Genomic DNA, 21,741 nt, shown 5'->3' with positions numbered 1-21,741 from the left:
GGGGGATCGGTAGCAGGCGGCAACAGTGAGAGACTTATTTCTGGAGAGATACATTTTTAAAATTAGAAGTTCGAACTGTTTGGGTATGGACCTGGAAAGTATGACATTACTTGGCAGGCTATCGCTGCAGTAGACTGCAACTCCTCCCCCTTTGGCAGTTCTATCTTGACGGAAAATGTTATAGTTGGGTATGGAAATCTCAGAATTTTTGGTGGCCTTCCTAAGCCAGGATACAGACACGGCAAGGACATCAGGGTTGGCAGAGTGTGCTAAAGCAATGAGTAAAACAAACTTAGGGAGGAGGCTTCTGATGTTGACATGCATGAAACCAAGGCTTTTTCGATCACAGAAGTCAACAAATGAGGGTGCCTGGGGACATGCAGGGCCTGGGTTTACCTCCACATCACCCGCGGAACAGAGGAGGAGTAGGATAAGGGTGCGGCTAAAGGCTTTCAAAACTGGTCGCCTAGAGTGTTGGGGACAAAGAATAAATGGAGCAGATTTCTGGGTGTGGTAGAGTATATTTAGGGCATAATGCGCAGACAGGGGTATGGTGGGGTGCGGGTACAGCGGAGGTAAGCCCAGGCACTGGGTGATGATAAGAGAAATTGTATCTCTGGACATGCTGGTTGTAATGGGTGGGTCACCGCATGTGTGGGAGGTGGGACAAAGGAGGTATCAGAGGTATGAAGAGTGGAACTAGGGGCTCCATTGTAAACTAAAACAATGATAACTAACCTGAACAACAGTATACAAGGCGTATTGACATTTGAGAGAGACATACAGCGAGGCATAATGTAATTGCAGGTGTTGATTGGGAGAGCTAGCGAAAACAACAGGTGAGACAACAACGGCTAATCAGCTAACACAACAACAGCAGGTAAAATGGCGATGACTAGTCGGATTAACTACACACAGAGCCTGAGTTCGCGGCCGGGGCCAACAGATAAAAAATAAATAAACAGGATGGAGTACCGTGATTAATGGACAGTCCAGCAGGCATCAGCTATGTAGCCAAGTGATCGTAGTGTCCTGGGGGCAACAGTAGATGGAACAGGGAAGCCACCACGCTAGCGACACAGCGTTTAAAGTTAGTAGCCCCGGGCTATTAGGAGCGTCTGCTCCGACGGAGGCCGGTTGAAGGCACAGCGGATGGAGTATTCGTCGGCAGACCAGTCGTGGTGGTGCGGCGGGGCGCCGTGTCGGCAGAGAATCCAAGCCAGATGGCGAAAGAGGTATTGTAGAATTTAGTTTGCTAGCCGGGAGATGCGCCTGGCTCACGGCTAGCTGTTGCTAGCTTCGTGGCAGTGGCGTTAGCCACTATAGCCAATCGGTAGCAGCGGTGATCCAGTGCCAAGGTCCAGAGTTTACAGCAAGGATCCGGTGGAGTATTGGGCTCTAGCCGTGTATGAGTGGGGTTCGGGTGAACAGCTGAGTAGGCCGGGAGGTGGGCCTCAGGGATAGCTTCGGTACTGGGTGCCACGGTGAGTGCAAGCTAGCTGTGAGCTAGCTAGCTGCAAGCTGTGAGCTAGCTAGCTGCAAGCTAGCTGTGAAGATCAGAAGTAGTGGTCCAGGGATTACGGCAGGAATCCGGCGTTGTTGTGGAGAGACAGTCCGATACAGGTAAACTAGCGAGTATTATCCAGGCTAAAAACTGGGCTGGTATCTGTGCAGAAGGTAAAAGCCGCTAGCAGTGGCTAACAATGACTAAATAGCTTGTAGCTAATTAGCTGGTTAGCTTCTGGAGGTTCTTGAATGTGTTCTAAAATTCAAAATAATAGCGATTCCGTATCACATTGGGTGAGGCAGGTTACCGGAAGGTATAATCTAATTAAAAATCAAAAAGAGATTGAAAATAAATTTAAATATATATACTGCTACGCCATCTTGGATGGGGTTCCAGTTTAACTCAGGGCAGCAGCATTGCCACCATCAGCATTTTTTGAACTGCCGAGATTTAACAGCATCTGTGAAGACAACACGCTTGTGTATTTTTACACGCTACCATAAAGAACGTAAACTAAGGCATACAATGCTGTTGTTGTTTTTTTTTTTGGGGGGGGGGGTTCAGTACAATTTGGATAATAGAATCCCATTTGTTTGTGTTTATCTGTTAGCTAACTAGGTGTAACTTACAGTGAACAGTTGCAGTGCTGTACTGTAGTGATCCATTTTGGGAGAGTGGTACTGTAAAGCCTGACATATTATGGACCTTATTAATCATGAACAAATCATTTATAACCGTGTTTATGAATTGATCAAATGTTGTTTATAAATAGCTCACTAACATTTCAAATGTAGGAATTATGCTTAACATATTATGAATAAACTATTTACTAATCAATTATAAATGCTTTACTACAAGGTGTTATTATAAAGTGCTACCATGTTTTAAGCTCACTGACCACTTGTCTCTGGCCTGACTAATTTGACCCTGCCTGAGGTGGACATGTCCAGGCATGTTGCTGTGGGTGACATTGCTCCAAGTCAATTGGCCTACATGACAATAACATACTCCAGTACATGAGACAACTCATGTAGCACAAACACCAGCCCTTGTGAGTGATCACATAAGCTTCTCATGTCTTTCACACTTTGGACGGATAATACAGCTGAAGTGGCTATTCCAATATTACTTGGAACCATGTTTTCAACTTACATGACCTGAAAATCAAGTGTAGCAATTATAATTCCATGAACACACAAAATAACACAAGTCATCTCAGCACTCATAGAACAGGTTCTAGGCCTACTCACGCAGAAAACCAGTCAGCAAACCACTCTCCATATGAGTAAAGAGGTTGTTTTTATTTCAGTTCTGTCCACACCCCATCCCAGTAAGATGTTGAAGAGTGTCAACGTCGTGTGTATAGGTGGCAGGGAAGTCAGGTGCAGGAGAGTCAAAATGGAGTGTAAATGGAGTCTTAATAAATGTCCACGTAACATGCTCCATAACACTAAAATGTACAGACATAAACAAACATGGGTACGTATAGGATAGGACCACCTATACAACATAAAACTACACTGACAATAAAACAATCTCTGACAAAGACATGAGGGTTAAATACACAACAGGTAATGAATGGGATTGAAAACAGGTGTGTGGGAAGACAAGACAAAACCAATGGAAAATGGGTCAATGGGTCAATGATGGCTAGAAGACCGGTGACGTCGACCGCTGAGCACCGCCCGAACAAGGAGAGGCAACGACTTCGGCAGTCGTGACAAAGAGACTTTCCAGAATCTCGTAAACTCCAGTTGCTCAGGGCTCAGCCGTGTGAAGCACCTAGTATTATTCAGATTCAGAAATAGCTTTATGATGTGAGTATGTGAGTGATGCTAAGAATTGCTCCCTGGCCTAGGTGTCTGCTGAGCTAATAAGGCATTTTGAATGAAGTACACGTCGATACTGCACAGAGTGGGCTCATCAGAATTTTTGAAAAAGAGAGAGAGAGAGAGAGTAGAAAGAAGGAGACACAAAGAGACAGAGAGAGAGAGAGGAAAGAGAGAAACAAAGAGACAGAGAGAGAGACAGAAAGACAGAGACTTGCTCCCTTACAGTGCCTTCAGAAAGTATTCACACCCCTTGACTTATTCCCTATTTTGTTATGTTACAGCCAGAACTAAAAATGTATTAAATTGAGATTTTTGGTTCACCTATCTACACACAAGACCCAACAATGACAAATTGAAAACATGTTTTTTTTGTGCAAATTGAAATTGAAATATAAAATATATATTATTCACACCCCTGAGTTAGAATCACATTTGGCAGCTGTGCGTCTTTCTGGGTAATTCTCTAACAGCTTTGCACACCTGGATTATACAATATTTGCACATTATTATTTTTTAAATTCTTAATTCTTTGTCAGGTTAGTTGTTGATAATTGCTAGACAGCCATTTTCAAGTCTTACCATAGGTTTTCAAGCCGATTTAAGTCAAATCTGTATCTAGGCCACTCAGGAAAATGCAATGTTGTCTTGGTAAGGAAGTACAGTGTATATTTGGCCATGTGTTTTAGGCTATTGTCAAGCTGAAAGGACAATTCATCTCCCAGTGTCTGTTGGAAAGCAGACTGAACCAGGTTTTCTAACAGGATTTTGTGCTATATTCCGTTTCTTTAGTTTTTTACTCCCTCATCCTTGCCTATGACAAGCATACCCATAACATGATACAGCCACCATTATGCTTTAAATTATGAAGAATGGTACTCAGTGATACTATCAAGGTACAAGGCGAGACCCAAATGCAGACACAGGAGGCAGATGGTTGGAGTCTTACAATGTTTATTAATCCAAAGAGGTAGGCAAGAGAATGGTCATGGACAGGCAAAAATGTCAAAACCAGATCAGAGTTCAGGAGGTACACAGTGGCAGACACGCTCGTGGTCAAGGCAGGTAGAATGGTCAGGCAGGCAGGTACAAAGTCCAGAAACAGGCAAGGGTCAAAACTGGGAGGACTAGAAAAAGGAGAATACAGAAAGCAGGAGAACGGGGAAAATGCTGGTTGACTTGGAAACATACAAGATGAACTGGCACAGAGAGACAGGAAACACAGGGATAAATACACTGGGAAAAACAAGCGACACCTGGAAGGGGTGGAGACAATTTCCAGGACAGGTAATACTGATCATAGCGTGCCCCAAACAAAGCGTGCCCCAAACACATTTTGTATTCAGGACATAAAGTTAATTTCCTTGCAGGTTGGTTAGGTTACTTTCTAAATGTAATCCGTTACAGTTACTAGTTACTTGTCAAAAATTGTGATCAGTAATGTAACTTTTGGATTACCCAAACTCAGTAACGTAATCTGATTACATTCCGTTACTTTTAGATGACTTTCCTCTTAAGAGACATTAGAAGAAGACAAAAATGTATGTTACCAATTGAACAACATCTATTGCAGGATAAATCAATGTTAAAGTTTACATAGCTAGCCAAATTTGGATGTTCAATTTTACTTTAAGGGTTTGTTATGTAGGCTTCTTCGAACCCATCACTTTCTACTACATATAATAATACAATTAAATTATATCTTTACATTATACGTTCCAACAAATGTTATACCCATTGATATTCAAGAACAGGACTTGGAAATATGGAAGTACAGATTAGCCAAATTGTTTTACCTGAGCATTACCACGAAACTAAGGGCTTACTAGTCAGCTACTTTGTTGTTTATGATTTTGTTGTCATGGACTGAAAAGGCTCATTGATTCGAGTTTAAAAATAAATGCTGCGCTCATGGCATGGCTTGCTTTGAGCACTACTGAAAAGTGCTATTTACATGTGAAAAATGAATGCCATATGCTGCATTTGCTAAAGGCCTATTGTCTACCTTCCTGTTGGTGACACTTTGATATCTTGATAATGTGCAGATGTTTAAAAAACAAATCCACAGATGAAACAACAACTAAACGGTCGCCCCGCCACTGTTTTGGTAAAAAGCTGAGGGATGTGCCTGGACAAATGTAACCACTCTCAGATGAATAGACAGAACTATGGATGCAAGGACTGACCATCCATTACATAAAAATGATTGTTTTAACCATGTTATGAGGCTATTCAGTGTTTGTTTACATTTACAATGTTTACAAACATTGGAGTAAAACAAGCTTATATTTTGGGTTCTCATGGAGTGTGACAGTTGAAATAAAGCCATGAGGGATTTATAAGTTGTATTCTTCAAGAATCAATGGATATATATGTATGTATATAATTTATAAATCCAAAAATGGATGTAGAAACTACAGAGTGCCCCTTTAAGTCTATCAAAAAAAGTTTAAGCATGTGTCCATTAGGCCTATGGATAATTGTTTTTTATCAGCATGATAAAAGCACCACTTTATTCCATAGTCTGTGATCCTCACTATGCAGCTGTTGCAAGAACTAATTTTTCACTGGCTGTCCACTGGTTTCAAATACAATGAATGATAGGCAGCTTAAACTTCTTGAATTCAACCATTGTTAGGTTCAAATACACATTTAGATTTGTGAACAGCCATCCACAACAACCACAATCCGTAAGGCGCAAATAGCTAAATGAGAGAGCAGCAGTGGGATTCACATCAATGCGCTATGTAGATACTAATAAGTGATATTCGTATCGCCGTAGACTACAACACTGCTGTCATCCTTACCTCCAAGCTTTTATTCAAGTTGGATAATCTTTGGATGCCGACAGCGGTCACACCATTAGAAGACATAGCTTGGACTGTAGCCTACAAAACCCTATTCCTGCAGTTTTCCCGCAATCCATAAAAACCCATTTGGTGCGTCATCATAGTGGTCTCTGACTTGTGGTCAGACTTGCTCAGGTGGAACATTCTTAAACTTTTTTTCAATGCTGATTTGAATATTGAGAAAACAGAAGTGTCAAAGATTGTTTTTTGCAAACATCCTTTCTGAGTTTAAAAGTAATCCTCGAAGTAATCATCTAGTTTTTCCAAAAGTGTCTCTAATCGAATTACAATATTTTTAGCTGGTAACGTAACAGATTACAGTTACTGTTTTTTGTAATCCCTTACATGTAACGGATTACATGTAATCCGTTACTCCCCAACCCTGTTTCCATGCCACATTTTTTTTGCAAACAGGATCCATGTTTTGGATTATTTTTTATTCTGTAAAGGTGTCCTTCTTTTCACTCTATAATTTAGGTTAGTATTGTGGAGTACCTACCATGTTGTTGATCGATCCTCAGTTTTCTCCTATCACAGCCATTAAACTCTGTAGCTGTTTAAAAGTCACTATTGACCTCCTGGTGAAATCCCTGAGCGGTTTCCTTCCTCTCCGGCAACTGAGTTAAGAAGAACACCTGCATCTTTGTAGTGACTGGGTGTATTGATACACCTTCCAAAGTGTAATTAATAACATCACCATGCTGAAAGAGATATTCACGTCTGCTACTTTTTTTTTTACCCATCTACCAATAGGTGCCCTACTTTGCGAGGCAATCGAAAACCTCCCTGGTCTTTGTGGTTGAATCTCTGTTTGAAATTCACTGCTCAACTGAGGGACCTTACAGATAATTGTATGTGTGGGGTACAGAGATGAAGTAGTCATTAAAAAATCATGATAAACACTATTATTGCACACAGAGTGAGTCCATGCAACTTATTATGTGACTTGTTAAACACATTTTTACTCCTAAACGTATTTAGGCTTGCCATAGCAAAGGGTTTGAATACTTATTGACTCTTTGTAAAATGTTCAGCTTTTCATTTTTTACTAATTTGTAAAAATGTCTAAAAACAGAATTCCACTTTGACAATATGGGGTAATGTGTGTAGGCCTGTGACACACAATCTCAATTTAATCCATTTTAAATTCAGGCTGTAACACAACAAAATGGGGAAAAAGTCCAGGGCTGTGAATACTTTCTGAAGGCACTGTATACTTAGCAAGCTGTTTTTAATAAGCATGACGTAGCCCCATGTTGTGGTCTGAAGTTTCTGCTTGAATTTTTCTTACTTAAGAAAGATTTGGTGGAAAAAAGGACAAGCAGGTTAAAAATGACCCTCGCGAAACCACGATTGGCTAAGAATTACCCCGACAATAACCGCGATTGGCTGAAAATAGACTGGAAGGCTATCATTATCATTAATGGAGTTGGTCATCTGATTTAGATCTGAGTCAGGAGCGATTCAAGTATTTTGGAGTGTGCCTTTTGCCATGCTGTTATTTCTTGCTAAGGCATGTCTGTTTCTTGTATCTCGGCCGCTTCTTTTATTTGATGGGTTCTTGGATCTATGGTTCTTTGTGTGTTTTGAATCATTTTCAAAAACCCTGTTTAGGACTACTTGGCCTAACTGGGTCTGCAACCCTGTTCATACTTTTTTCAATGTACAGTGTATCTATAACATCTCTTTCTTTCTCACACATATACACAACTGACACACACCTGTCATTTGGCCCACCCATTGAGATACCTGCTATGTGGTGGATTTGCTCTTTTGTGAACTGAAGAAACAAGTGGCCAGTTCTCTGTTAGAAGACAGCAACGGTTACCATGACGGACAGTCAACAAATATCAAGTGGGCCTTGGAACTTCTCCCACCTTTCTTGTCTTATTTTGGAACTTTCCGACCACTGTTTCCCAATTCCAACACAATTTCAAAAGCCATCTTCAAGTGGAAGGAGTGGAAACCCAGTTGATGGGAATATACTGTAAACTTAGAGGTTAACAGCAAATATCACAATAGGCTTAGTCAAGGGCATGGTACTCCTGAAAACAAAACGCGGCAAGTGTCACTGTACATTTACGGTAAAGCACTTTATACTGAGGTTTGGCTGAAGAGTTCACTATGGGATTATCCTCACGTGAACCACAGACAGACACAAATAATGGAGGTGTGACTCATGATTGAGATAGAGAACCTAGCGCGACAGTGATAAAGATAGAGTATGATGTAAGCTTCTCCTCAGTGGAGAGGACTTGGCATGACGAGAGGTTAGGAGTTGCCCTCGTTGCCCTCACTCTGACGAGGAGAGCCATTCTTATCAGGTGTGCTCTCACGCATGACTAGACCAGGAGATATCAGCTGGGAGTACATCACCACATGGAGGGAGCAGCCAGGAGCTAGCCTCATTTCACTCCCATATCTGTTCACAGCATGTCTCCCTCAGTTCTGCACACCAGCAGAACAACCTCCATAAAATGTTTGGCTATTGTATGTTGGCTTTGTGTTGTATTGAGGTATGGTGTATACTTCTTTCCTTTTAATAGAAAATGTGTTTGAAGGCACTCTGTTGTGGAAATAAATTGAAAGTATGTCGGGAAAGGGGGTGGGGGGGTTATGGGGGAGGGGAACAAAAAGGGTGAATGTCTTGTATTACATTTTTTGTTATTCAAAATATGTTATATAAAATAAAAAAAGAACAACCACCGTAGGTCAGGTAGGTGTAAGTTATATACAGTGAGGCAAAAAAGTATTTAGTCAGCCACCAATTGTGCAAGTTCTTCCACTTAAAAAGATGAGAGAGGCCTGTAATTTTCATCATAGGTACACTTCAACTATGACAGACAAAATGAGAAAAAAAATCCAGAAAATCACATTGTAGGATTTTTTAATGAATTTATTTGCAAATTATGGTGGAAAATAAGTATTTATTCTACAGACTGGCATTGAGATTAATTAAAAAGAGCACTGTACTATTCTCTGTACATTTTACATCATCTCTTACAGAGGTGTTGTTGTTACATGTTAAGCTGATCCTAGGCAGTACATCCTACCATCCTGCATCCATAAGGACTCTCTATCTGTGGCAGTAAATGGGCCCAAGGCCACTGTAGCAGACAGAGAATGTGTCCCAAATGGCACCCTATTCCCTACATAGTGCACTACTTTTGACCAGAGCCCCACTACTTTTGACCAGAGCCCTAATCTACTGTAGAGATAGCCTGGAGAGTTCTGTCATACTATCCAGGTCTGTGCCCAAACAATTCAAGCTTTTACTTTTAAAACCCACCTTTCCAGAAAGAAGTCTCTCACCGCTGCTGCTTGTTATAGACCCTCTTCAGTCCCCAGCTGTGCCCTGGACACCATATGTGAATTGATCGCCCCCCATCTATCTTCAGAGTTCGTACTGTTAGGTGAAATAAACTGGGACATGCTTAACACCCCGGCCATCCTACAATCTAAGCTAGATGCCCTCAATCTCACACAAATGATCGAGGAACCTACCAGGTACAACCCTAAATCCGTAACCATGGGCACCCTCTTAGATATCATCCTGACCAACTTGCCCTCTAAATACACCTCTGCTGTCTTCAACCAGGATCTCAGCGATCACTGCCTCATTGCCTGCGTGCGTAATGGGTCCGCGGTCAAACGACCAACCCTCATCACTCTCAAACGCTCCCTAAAACACTTCAGCGAGCAGGCCTTTCTACTCAACCTGGCCCAGGTATCCTGGAAGGATATTGACCTCATCCCGTTAAATAAGTATGCCCTATTCAAAAAATTTAGAACACAGAACAGATATAGCCCTTGGTTCACCCCAGACTTGACTGCCCTTGACCAGCACAAAAACATCATGTGGCGTTATGCATTATAATTGAATAGCCCCCATGATATGCAACTTTTCAGGGAAGTCAGGAACCAATATACTCAATCAGTTATGAAAGCTAAGGCTAGCTTTTTCAAGCAGAAATTTGCTTCCTGTAGCTCTAACTCCAAAAAGTTTTGGGACACTGTAAGGTCCATGGAGAACAAGAGCACCTCCTTCCAGCTGCCCACCGCACTGAGGATAGGAAACACGGTCACCACTGATAATTTTACAATAATCGATTATTTCTATAAGTATTTTTCCATGGCTGGCCATGCTTTCCATCTGGCTACCCCTACCTCGGCCAACATCTCAGCACCCCCTGTAGCAACTTGCCCAAACACCCCCCGCTTCTCCTTTACCCAAATCCAGACAGCTGATGTTCTGAAAGAGCTAAAAAATCTGGATCCCTACAAATCAGCTGGGCTAGACAATCTGGAACCTCTCTTTCTAAAATTATCCGCCGAAATTATTGCAACCCCTAGTACTACCCTATTCAACCTCTTTCGTATCACCTGAGATACCCAAAGATTGGAAAGCTGCTGCGGTCATCCCCCTCTTCAAAGGGGGAGACACTCTAGACCCAAACTGTTATAGACCTATATCCATTCTGCCCTGCCTTTCTAAAATCTTCAAAAGCCAAGTTAATAAACAGATCACCGACCATTTCGAATCCCACCGTACCTTCTCCACTATGCAATCTGGTTTCCGAGCTGGTCATGGGTGCACCTCAGCCACGCTCAAGGTCCTATATTATAACCGCCATCGATAAAAGACAGTACTGTGCAGTCGTCTTCATCGACCTGGCCAAGGCTTTGGACTCTGTCAATCACCGCATTCTTATTGGCAGACTCAATAGCCATGGCTTCTCAAATGACTGCCTCGCCTGGTTCACCAACTACTTCTCAGATAGAGTTCAGTGTGTCAATTGGAGAGCCTCAGGCAGTCTCTATGGGGGTACCACTGGGTTCAATTCTCGGGCCGACTCTCTTCTCTGTATATACTGTATCAATGATGTCACTCTTGCTGTTGGTGATTCTCTGATCCACTTCTACGCAGACGACACCATTCTGTATACATCTGGCCCTTCTTTGGACACTGTGCTAACAAACCTCCAAACGAGCTTCAACGCCACACTCCTTCCGTGGCCTCCAACTGCTTTTAAATGCTAGTAAAACTACGTGCATGCTCTTCAACTGATTGCTGCCTGCATCCTCCCGCCCGACTAGCATCACTACTTTGGACGGTTCTGATCTAGAATATGTGGACAACTACAAATACCTAGGTGTCTGGTTAGACTGTAAACTCTCCTTCCAGACTCACATTAAGCATCTCCAATCCAAAATTACATTTTGGCCGCCTTTCCTTCCAGTTCTCTGCTGCCAATGACTGGAACAAATTGCAAAAATCTCTGAATCTGGAGTCTTATACCTCCCTCTCTAACTTTAAGCATCAGCTGTCAGAGCACTGTACCTGTACACAGCCAATCTGTAAATAGCACACCCTACTACCTCATCCCCATAATATTAGTTACCCTCTTGCACCCCATTATCTCTACTTGCACATCATCATCGGCACATCTTTCACTCCAGTATTAATGCTAAATTGTCATTATTTTGCCTCTATGGCCTATTTATTGCCTTCCTCCCTACTCTTCTATATTTGCACACACTGTACATAGATTTTTATTTTTTTATTTTCTATTGTGTTAATGACTGTACGTTTTGTTTATGTGTAACTCTGTTGTTGTTTTTGTCGCACTGCTTTACTTTATCTTGGCCAGGTCGCAGTTGTAAATGAGAACTTCCTGGTTAAATAAAGAATAAAATTAAAATAAAATAAAACATAAAAAATTGTCCCTGGTCAAAAGCAGTGCACTATAAATGGAATTGGGTGCCATTTGGGATGCAAAGAGACAGAGCTCTATATTCCCCGGGCAGCGATATCGGAGTGATATGGATTTTATTAGCACTGTCCGACTCTGTTACCAGTGTGTACCCTGTTTGCAAGGGATCATGGGATACGTTTTGGTCCCTCGCCCAATTCCCATTGATAACACACGTCACGCTACTTGAAAAAGTTGATACACTTTTAGACTTAGATTCCTAAGTTACATCACCTCCACCCACATTCACCTAGATGTTATAGTTGACTGGAAAAAAACAACTGTGGCTATCTGTTTTCTATGTCTTCCTGGTGCATAGTTTAGAACTGAGTGGTGACAGCGGTTTACCTGTCTGTCTGTCTTCTACCAGAGGAGACAGGATTTGGAGGGAAATAGTTTGGGTTGACTCACTGTCCTGTTTTGGACTGTAGTGTTTTCAGAGATGCATATTAAATGAGTGTGTGTTTGTTTGTTTATTTGTCTGTTTGTGTCTGTATGTGTCCATGCGTGTGTGAGCAGCCACACCTCTCATAGAGACACAATAGACACTGTGCCAAAAAGTGGTTACTTCCTTATTACTATTCATTTATTTGTGTATTACCCAATATTGTACTGAAGACGTAGTTAATCCTGGACATTAATTCTGGACTGTTTTACACACCCAAACAGATGTGTTTGATTTTAACATCCGGTCTGAATAATACTAATATCAGACATTACACACTGTCTTACCACACTATAGACTTAATTTCCTCGTTGGATGCAACCAATATCCTGCAGGTCTTTAAACAATGACCATGTGTCTCTGTGTCTAGTCAGAAACACAGACATGAGCTTCTATACTGTCAATAGTCTTTGTAAAGTGTTGAATACCTTTTAAGTGCTCCTACTTCAGATCAGAGATTTACTCTTGGGCATCCTAAAGGCTGACTATGTCATGCGAGAGAGAGAGAGAGAGAGAGAGAGAGAGAGAGAGAGAGAGAGAGAGAGAGAGAGAGAGAGAGAGAGAGAGAGAATCCCTATCCTGAGGTCTGATACAAAGAGGGAGGGAGGGAGGGAGGGAGGGAGGGAGGGAGGGAGGGAGGGAGGGAGGGAGGGAGGGAGGGAGGGAGGGAGGGAGGGAGGGAGGGAGGGAGGGAGGGAGGGAGGGAGGGAGGGAGGGAGACCCAATTCAGAGCTCTGAAAGATGGAGGGAGAGAAAGAGAGAGAGAGATTACATTAGAAGAAAATCTAGATAAGATCAAAAATCTAATCAAAACCAATTGTATTTCACCGAATACAACAGGTATAGTAGACCTTACCATGAAATGCTTACTTACAAGCCCTTAACCAACAAAGCAGTTAAGAAAATAAGAGTTAAGAAAATATTTACCAAATAAACCAACGTTAAAAAAAAGTAACATAATAAAATAGTAATAAAGAGGCTATATACAGGGGGTACCAATACCGAATAAATGTGCGGGGATACAGGTTAGTCAATGTAATTGAGGTAATATGTATAGTCACGATGCATAGTCACTTTACCCCCACCTAATAAACAGCGAGTAGCAGCAGTGTAAAGGGGAGAGAGAGTGCAAATAGTCCATATAGCCATTTCATTAATCGTTCAGCAGTGTTATGGCTTGGGGCTAGAAGCTGCTATGGAGTCTTTTGGAACTAGACTTGGCGATCCGGTACCGCTTGCCGTGTGGTAGCAGAAAGAACAGTCTATGAGTTGGGTGGATGGAGTCTTTGACCATTATTTGCGCCTTCCTCTGACACTGCCTCCTATATATGTCCTAGATTGGCAGGAAGCTTGGCCCCAGTGATGTACCATACACATTAACCTCTGTAGCGCCTTACAGTCAGATGCCAAGCAGTTGCCATACCAGTCAGGATGCTCTCGATGGTGCAGCTGTGGAACTTTTTGAAGGATCTGAGGACCCATGCCAAATATGTTCAGTTTCCTGAGGGGGAATAGGCATTGTCATGCCCTCTTCACGACTGTCTTGGTGTGCTTTGACCATGATAGTTTGTTGGTGATGTGGACACCAAGGAACTTCGACCCACTCCACTACTGCCACGTTGATGTGAATGGGGATGTGTTCAGCCCTCCTTTTCCTGTAGTCCACGATCAGCTCCTTTGTCTTGCTCACATTTAGGGATAGGTCATTTTCCTGGAACTACACTGCCAGGTCTCTGACCTCCTCCCTTTAGACTGTCTCATCGGTGATCAGGCTTGTTGTGTCATCAGCAAACTTGCTGATGGTGTTGGAGTCATGCTTGGCCATGCAGTTGTGGGTGAATACATAGTACAGCAGGGAACTAGGCACGCAACCCTGAGGTGCCACCGTACTGAGGATCAGCGTGGCAGATGTGTTGTTGCCTACCCTTACCACCTGGATGGTGGCCCATCAGGAAGTCCAGGATCCAGTTGCAGAGGGAGGTGTTTAGTCCCAGGGTCCTTAGCTTAGTGATGAGCTTTGTGTGCACTATGGTGTCGAACCCTGAGCTGTAGTCAATGAACAGCATTCTCACATAAGTGTTCCTTTTGTCTACTAGGAAAGGACAGTGTGGAGTGCAATTGAGATTGCGACATCTGTGGATCTGTTGGGGAGGTATGTGAATTTGAGTGGGTCTAGGGTTTCCGAGATAAGGATGTTGATGGGAACCATGACCAGCCTTTCAAACCACTTCATGGCTTCAAACTTGAGTGCTACGGGGGGCGGTAGTCATTTAGGCAGGTTACCTTGGCGTTCTTGGGCATAGGGACTATGATGGTCTGCTTGGAACATGTAGGCATTACAGACACGTTCAGGGAGAGGTTGAACATTTCAGTGAAGACACTTGCATGTTGGGGCATTTTTTACTTAACTTCTTTTTCTTAAAACTGGATGTGATAAGTACAATTTTATTTTATTTGGTCCACACGTGCTCTGAGTACACGCCCTGGTAATCCGTCTGGGCCGGCAGCCTTGTGAATGTTGACCTCTTTAAAGGTCTTACATCGGCTACGAAAGTGATCAAACAGTCGTCTGGAACAGCTGGTGCTCTCTTGCATGCTTCCGTGATGGTTGCCTCGAAGCGAGCATAAAAGGTATTTAGCCGGTCTGGTAGGCTCACGTCACTTGGCAGCTCACGGCTGGGTTTCCCTTTGTAGTCTGTAATAGTTTACAAGCCCTGCCACATCCGACTAACGTCAGAGCCGGTGTGTTAGAATTCAGTCTTAATCCTGTATTGACTCTTTGTCTGTTTGATGGTTCATCCGAGGGCATAGCAGGATTTCTTTTAACCATCCGGATAATGGTCCCGCTGCTTGAAAGCGGCAGCTCAAGCCGTAAACTCAGTGCGGATGTTGCCTGCAATCCATGGCTTCTGGTTGGAATATGTACGTACTGTCACTGTGGGGACGACATCATCGATGCACTTGTTGATGAAGTCAGTGACTGAGGTGGTATACTCCTCAATGCCAATGGATGAATCCTGGAACATATTCCAGTCGGTGCTAGCAAAATAGTCCTGTAGCTTAGCATCCGCGTCATCAGGAGGATAGAATTATGATTAGATTTGCTAAATGGAGGGTGAGAAAGAGCTTTGTACTATTTCTGTGTGTGGAGCAGTGGTGGTCAGTGTCGTTTAAGATTAGCGAGATTATTTTTTAATTAATGAGCATGGTCTTATTTCTATTACAGCATATTCAATGACTCTCATTCATATTTCATTCACCCAGTTCAATGTAACAGCGATAGATTTAGGCTACTACATGATATTCAAATTTTCCCTATACCCATCATGAGGTTGCTACAACCTAGCCTATGAATGAAAGTTTACTGTAGGTGCACACAGGTTGAGAGACAAATTTGAGGTCACAGACAGTGACATTCAATACTGCTTTGCACACTCTTGACTGCATCTAGCTGATATAGGGTGTAATCATTTGTCCAACTGTTGCAAACAAGAGTTTCTATTGAACAAATGCAGGTATGTTTATCCCTATTTTAATTCATTTGCTTCTGTTTAAAAAACATTTTACAACAGAATCGGTGGAATGAATACACCCCTGATCACACTTAAACACAGTTCACTTTCATAACAGCCACTTTGTATTCCTTGTCGCATCTATGCGCTCTCCTCCTTTCACCTCTTCCCTTCGCTTGTGGACTGTATGTGACCAGGCGAAAAAACCTTTCCAAGCCAAACCGTTACACACAGCCTACATCGTTGTCACCATATTACCTAATGTAACGTCATAGTCAGCATAGCTAATAGAACTAACGCATTAGTAAACCCGTTACAATCATGCAGTAACGTTACAGTGTACAGTCAGTAAGCAATACATTAATAATACCTAAAGCATACCTTGACTTGGAAGAGATCCAGTGTTGTGTTCGAAAGTCATAGCCAGCTGTTTGAGCAGGGTGTTTCAGTAGCCTAAACTAGCAAGCTGCATTTTCTAGCTAGGTAAGTGAAACTGAAAGTGAAATTAATTCTAAATCTCTTTCTCTCTATTTCTCTTGCTTTTCCTTTATTTTGGAATAAATAAATTTGTTCAAAACTGTTCAACTATTGTCTTTCCCTCTCTTTGAGTCAACTACTCACCACATTTTAAACACTGCAGTACTAGCTAGCTGTAGCTTGTGCTTTCAGTACTAGATAATTCTCTGATCTGTTGATTGGGTGGACAACATGTCAGTTCATGCTGAAAGAGCTCTGATAGGCTGGAGGACGTCCTCCAGAAGTTGTCATAATTACTGTGTAAGTCTACGGAAGAGGGTGAGAACCATGAGCCTTCTAGGTATTGTATTGAAGTCAATGTACACAGAGAAGGATGGAAGCTAGCTTTCCTCTGGCTACACCATGGTGCTACCCTACTGTTGAGTCTGTTGAGGCTACTGTACTTCTTTGAAAAATAGTGTTTTAATCAATTATTTGGTGACAGGAATATATTTAGTATAGTTTTATCTAAAAAGGATAACTTTTTAAATGTTTTACAATTTTAATTTTTATGAAATTCACTGAGGAGGATGGTTCTCCCCTTCCTCCTCTGAGCAGCCTCCTTTGGTGTAGAGTAAAGGCAGTCTACAGTTTTTTATCCTCTGGTTGCACATGTGACATGCTGGTAGAAAGGAGGTAAAACAGATTTACATTTTAAAGAACCTGGCCGCTAGGAGTGCAACTTCTGGATGGGCATTTTCTTGTTTGCTTATGTCCTTATAGAGCTTTTTGAGTGCGGTCTTAGTGCCAGCATCGGTGTGAGGTGGTAAATAGACAGCTTTAAAAAATACAGTGGTAGATAGTTACTGCTTATCATGAGGTACTCCACCTCAGGCAACCAAAACCTCAAGACTTCTTTAAAACCTCTTAAGATTGGACCCTTTTTTTCAATTTTCGCCTAAAATGACATACCCAAATCTAACTGCCTGTAGCTCAGGGCCTGAAGCAAGGATATGCATATGCTTGATAACATTTGAAAGGCAACACTTTGAAGTTTGTGGAAATGTGAAATTAATGTAGGAGAATATAACACATTAGATCTGGTAAAAGATTATACAAACAAAAAAACATGCATTTTCTATTTTTTCTTCTTCTATCATCTTTGAAACAAATGTAGATTGGCCACTGGATGGCAGCAGGGTATGCGCTTTTAGATTGATCCAGTGAAGCATTGCAATACTGGACAATATTTTGTATCAAGTCCGCCCAAATGTGCCGAATTGGTCAATTGATACATTTTCAAGTATATAACTATAGAGAACATACACAAATTATATGGTAATACAAAATTTTAGTTTACTCACTCGCAGGAATGTCATACATGATGGATCATTAGCTTATACACTAACTTTGACACATCTAGATGGCTGGGCGGGGTGGGTGTGGAGCCAGAGACAGCAGGGGTTCAAACTGAAGAACCCAGTTCCTACATTTGAATATAAAAATGGACTATATCAAACAAAACTATGCTACATTTTATCTCTGGGACACTCAGGATGACAAATCAGAGCAAGATTACGGAATCTATGTACATGATTTACCTTCAGAGGTGAATGTATCAAACCAGTTGCCATGAAAACGTTTTTTTTGTTATTGTGCTCTCTCCTCAAACAATAGCATGGTATTTTGTCACTGTAATAGCTTACTTTTTGTCACTTACCTTTTGTCACTTATATTTTGTCACTGCAGTTAAATTAACAAGAATTTAAGCTTTCTGCCCCTATAAGACATGTCTATGTCCTGGAAAGTTTGCTGTTACTTACAACGTCATGCTAATCACATTAGCGCATATACCGTCCCGGTATAGGGACACCGATCTGTTATTGACATATAAGACACAGACCACCACCCCCTCATCTTAGGAGCCCCTAATACGGCTGCCATCCCCTCTGGCATCATTAGAGAGAGAATACAGAACAGAGGTAACTGTCAGAATAAGAATACAGAACAGAGGTAACCGTGACCGAATAAGAAAAGAAGAACAGAGAGCAATAAATAAATAAAGAGAATACTCTAACCGAGGTGAGTAACTGTCTCTTTCCTCTCCTCCACTCCAGTGGGCCTCTAGAACCTGTCCCTAATTAGATTGCCGCTGGCTTTATGGGTGGCCCAGTGAAGGAAAGGCTTAATAACAAGACACGCTCCAGGACTGCCACGCAGAAGAAATGCCATGCTGCGCAGAAATACAAGTGATTGAATTTCAGTGAGTTCGCTCCATTAGTTTGCACTATATAGATGAACTTTATTTCTGTTATCGAATCAACATTATATCAGCCCCTTTTCAATGCAACAAACCAAAACAAATCTAACTTTGTAAGAGTGAGTCTGTTATTTTTTGTTGGCAATGCCAGAGCATAACGGAGTAGAATTCTATTGAGCATTCTTTCAATCATTCACTCGCTTTCGAGTTCAGTTCAGATCAGACCACAGAGCCATGTGTGTATGCACATGTGTTGATATTCTTTGCTGGTTAGAGAGTTATTAGCCCAGTTATAAATAAGTATAGGTCAGTAATGGGAGGTTACTGCTTCCTACAAGAGCACAACACATGCAGGCTACATTTCAAGCTGTCCTTGAATTTAAAAAATATATATCTTATGTCTTAATTAAAGGGGCAGTGTTCTATTTTGAGACAGGCTTGAATATGCAAATAAGCCAATAGGCAGAGGGATAGCCTACAATGGAGACTTACATTTCCCTCACTAACTTTAAACATCAGCTATCTGAGCAGCTAACTGATTGCTGCAGCTGTACATAGTCCATCTGTAAATAGTTTTTATTTACTTTGCTGCTCTTTTGCACACCAGTATCACTACTTACACACCATCATCTGCTCATCATCATCTGCTCATCTATCACTCCAGTGTTAATCTGCTAAATTTTAATACTTCGCCACTATTGCCTTACCTCCTCATGCCATTTGCACACACTGTATATAGACTTTCTTTTTTATATTGTGTTATTGACTGTACGCTTGTTTATTCCATGTGTAACTCAACACTAACTGTGTTGTTGTTTCTGTCGCACTGCTTTGCTTTATCTTGGCCAGGTCGCAGTTGTAAAATAAGAACTTGTTCTCAACTAGCTTACCTGGTTAAATAAAGGTGAAATAAAATAAAACATTAGACGATTGTCTAATTGTCTGTATGGTAACAATATTTAGTTATTTTGCAAAGTAGATTCTTGCATCATACAATGCAATGCAATTTAAAGTCACCTTTATGTCATTGACATTCACCCTCCGTGTACATTTAACTCTGTTTTGGATTAACCGCAATTTGCCTAAATCATTCTTTGACCACACAACTGGACTGTAGTCCAGGTGCGGCAAAACTAGGGCCTGTAGGACCTGTCTTGTTGACTGAGATATCAAGAAAGCAGAGCAACACCATGGACAGACCTCTTTCCATTTTAGTTACCATTGAGTCTATATATTTTGACCATGATAGCTTGCCATCTAGGGTGACACCCAGAAGCTTAGTCTCTTCAACTTGCTCAATAGACAAATTATTCAATAATAGATCTAGATGAGGTTTACGGTTGAGCGAGCGATTTACCCCCAAAGTGGTGATACTTAGCCTATTGCCAGTTACCCATTCTAAAATGTTACTGTTGCAGCGGACGTGCATACTGTCGAGTCGTTAGCGTACATGGACACAGGCTTTATTCAAGGTCAGTGGAAGGTCATTAGAAAACACAGAAAACAATAATGGTCCTAGCCAGCATCGGTACACCAAACTCAACCAAATTTACATTAGAAAGAGTTCTATTAAAGAAAACCCTTTGTGTTCTATTGGAAAGGTAACTGTCAATCCATGATAAGGCAGAGGGTGTTAATCCATAACGCTTCCGTTTTTTGAGAAATATGATATGGTCAATGATATCAAAGGCTGCACTGAAGTCTAACAAAAACAAATCCCACAAATTTATTTCAGCCAATCATCAGTCATTTATGTCAGTACCGAGCATGTTGAGTGCCCTTCCCTATAAGCATCCTGAAGTATGTTGTTCATTTGTTTTCTGTAAAATAATATTGTATTTGGTCGAACACATGTTTTTTTTGCAAGCAACGTTAACAGGCTGATTGGTCTGCTGTTTGAACCATTAAAAGGTGCTTTGCTATTTTTGGGCAGCGTAATGACCTTTGCCTCCCTCTAGGCCTGAGGACTCACTCTGTCTTCTAGGCTTAGATTGAAGATGTAGCGAATAGGAGTCGCAATGTATTCCGCTACCAACCTCATTACTTTACCATCCCGGTTGTCGGTTTGAGGTGGTTTGTCCTTATTTATAGATAGCAATATCTGTTTCACCTCTTCCACACTAACGTTGTGGAAATCAATGCAACAGTGCTCGTCTTTAATTATTTGGTCCGCAATGCATGAATATGAAGGCTCAGCATTTGTTGTTTGCATGCCATGCCTAAGTTTGCTAATCTTGTCAACAAAAAAGTTATTAAAGAGGTTGGCAATATCAAAGGGTTTTGTAATGAATGAGCTATCAGTCCTCAATGAAGGCTTTCTGACTAGAATTGAATTTACGGTACTCCAGAGCTTTTTACTATCAATCTTCATATCATTTATATTTGTTCCATAGTATAGTATAGTTTGTTTAGTTACGGGATTTCTCCATTTATTGTGTTATTTTCCATTCCCTTAGCCTCATCGCCCCAGCAGTCAGTTTCTTTATGGGTAGATGTCTGTCAGTAACCGGAAGAAACAATTTCATAAATGCTTCAATTGCATCGTCAGGATGTTCCTCATTACACACAGAGCAACAAATATTTTTCACATCTTCAACATCGCTAATACACTCATAACTTTTGGCTTTCCTAAATATGGCTATCATATTATAATCACTACATGCGATGGGTGTGGACACTGCTTTAGAGCAGATTTCTGCGGCGTTAGTAAAGAGGTGGTCAATACAAGTGGATGATTTAGTTCCTGTTCTGTTTGTAAATACTCTGGTCGGTTGACAGATAACCTGAACCAGGTTGTAGGCATTGGTTACAGCTTTTCTTGAGTGGACAGCTTTATGAAAGCCAGTCAATATTTAGGTCACCCAGAAAATATACCTCTCTGTTGATATCACATATATTATGAATACTTTACCACATATTAACCCCCTGTTTGTCTCCCCCTGAACATTAGTCACTGTTACTAGCCGGCTGCCACCCGGTACTCTATTCCTGCACCTTAGAGACAGCTTTGCCCTATTTACATTGAGTGATTGAACACTGGTCACTTTAATAATGTTTACATACTGTTTATATGTATATACTGTATTCTAGTCATGGCTCATCCTATATAACTACTACTGTACACACCTTT

The sequence above is a fragment of the Oncorhynchus kisutch genome, linkage group LG19, assembly GCF_002021735.2.
Source record: "Oncorhynchus kisutch isolate 150728-3 linkage group LG19, Okis_V2, whole genome shotgun sequence".
NCBI lineage: Eukaryota > Metazoa > Chordata > Actinopteri > Salmoniformes > Salmonidae > Oncorhynchus > Oncorhynchus kisutch.
The sequence above is the reverse complement of the archived record's forward strand: the minus strand, read 5'-3'. Positions refer to the sequence as shown.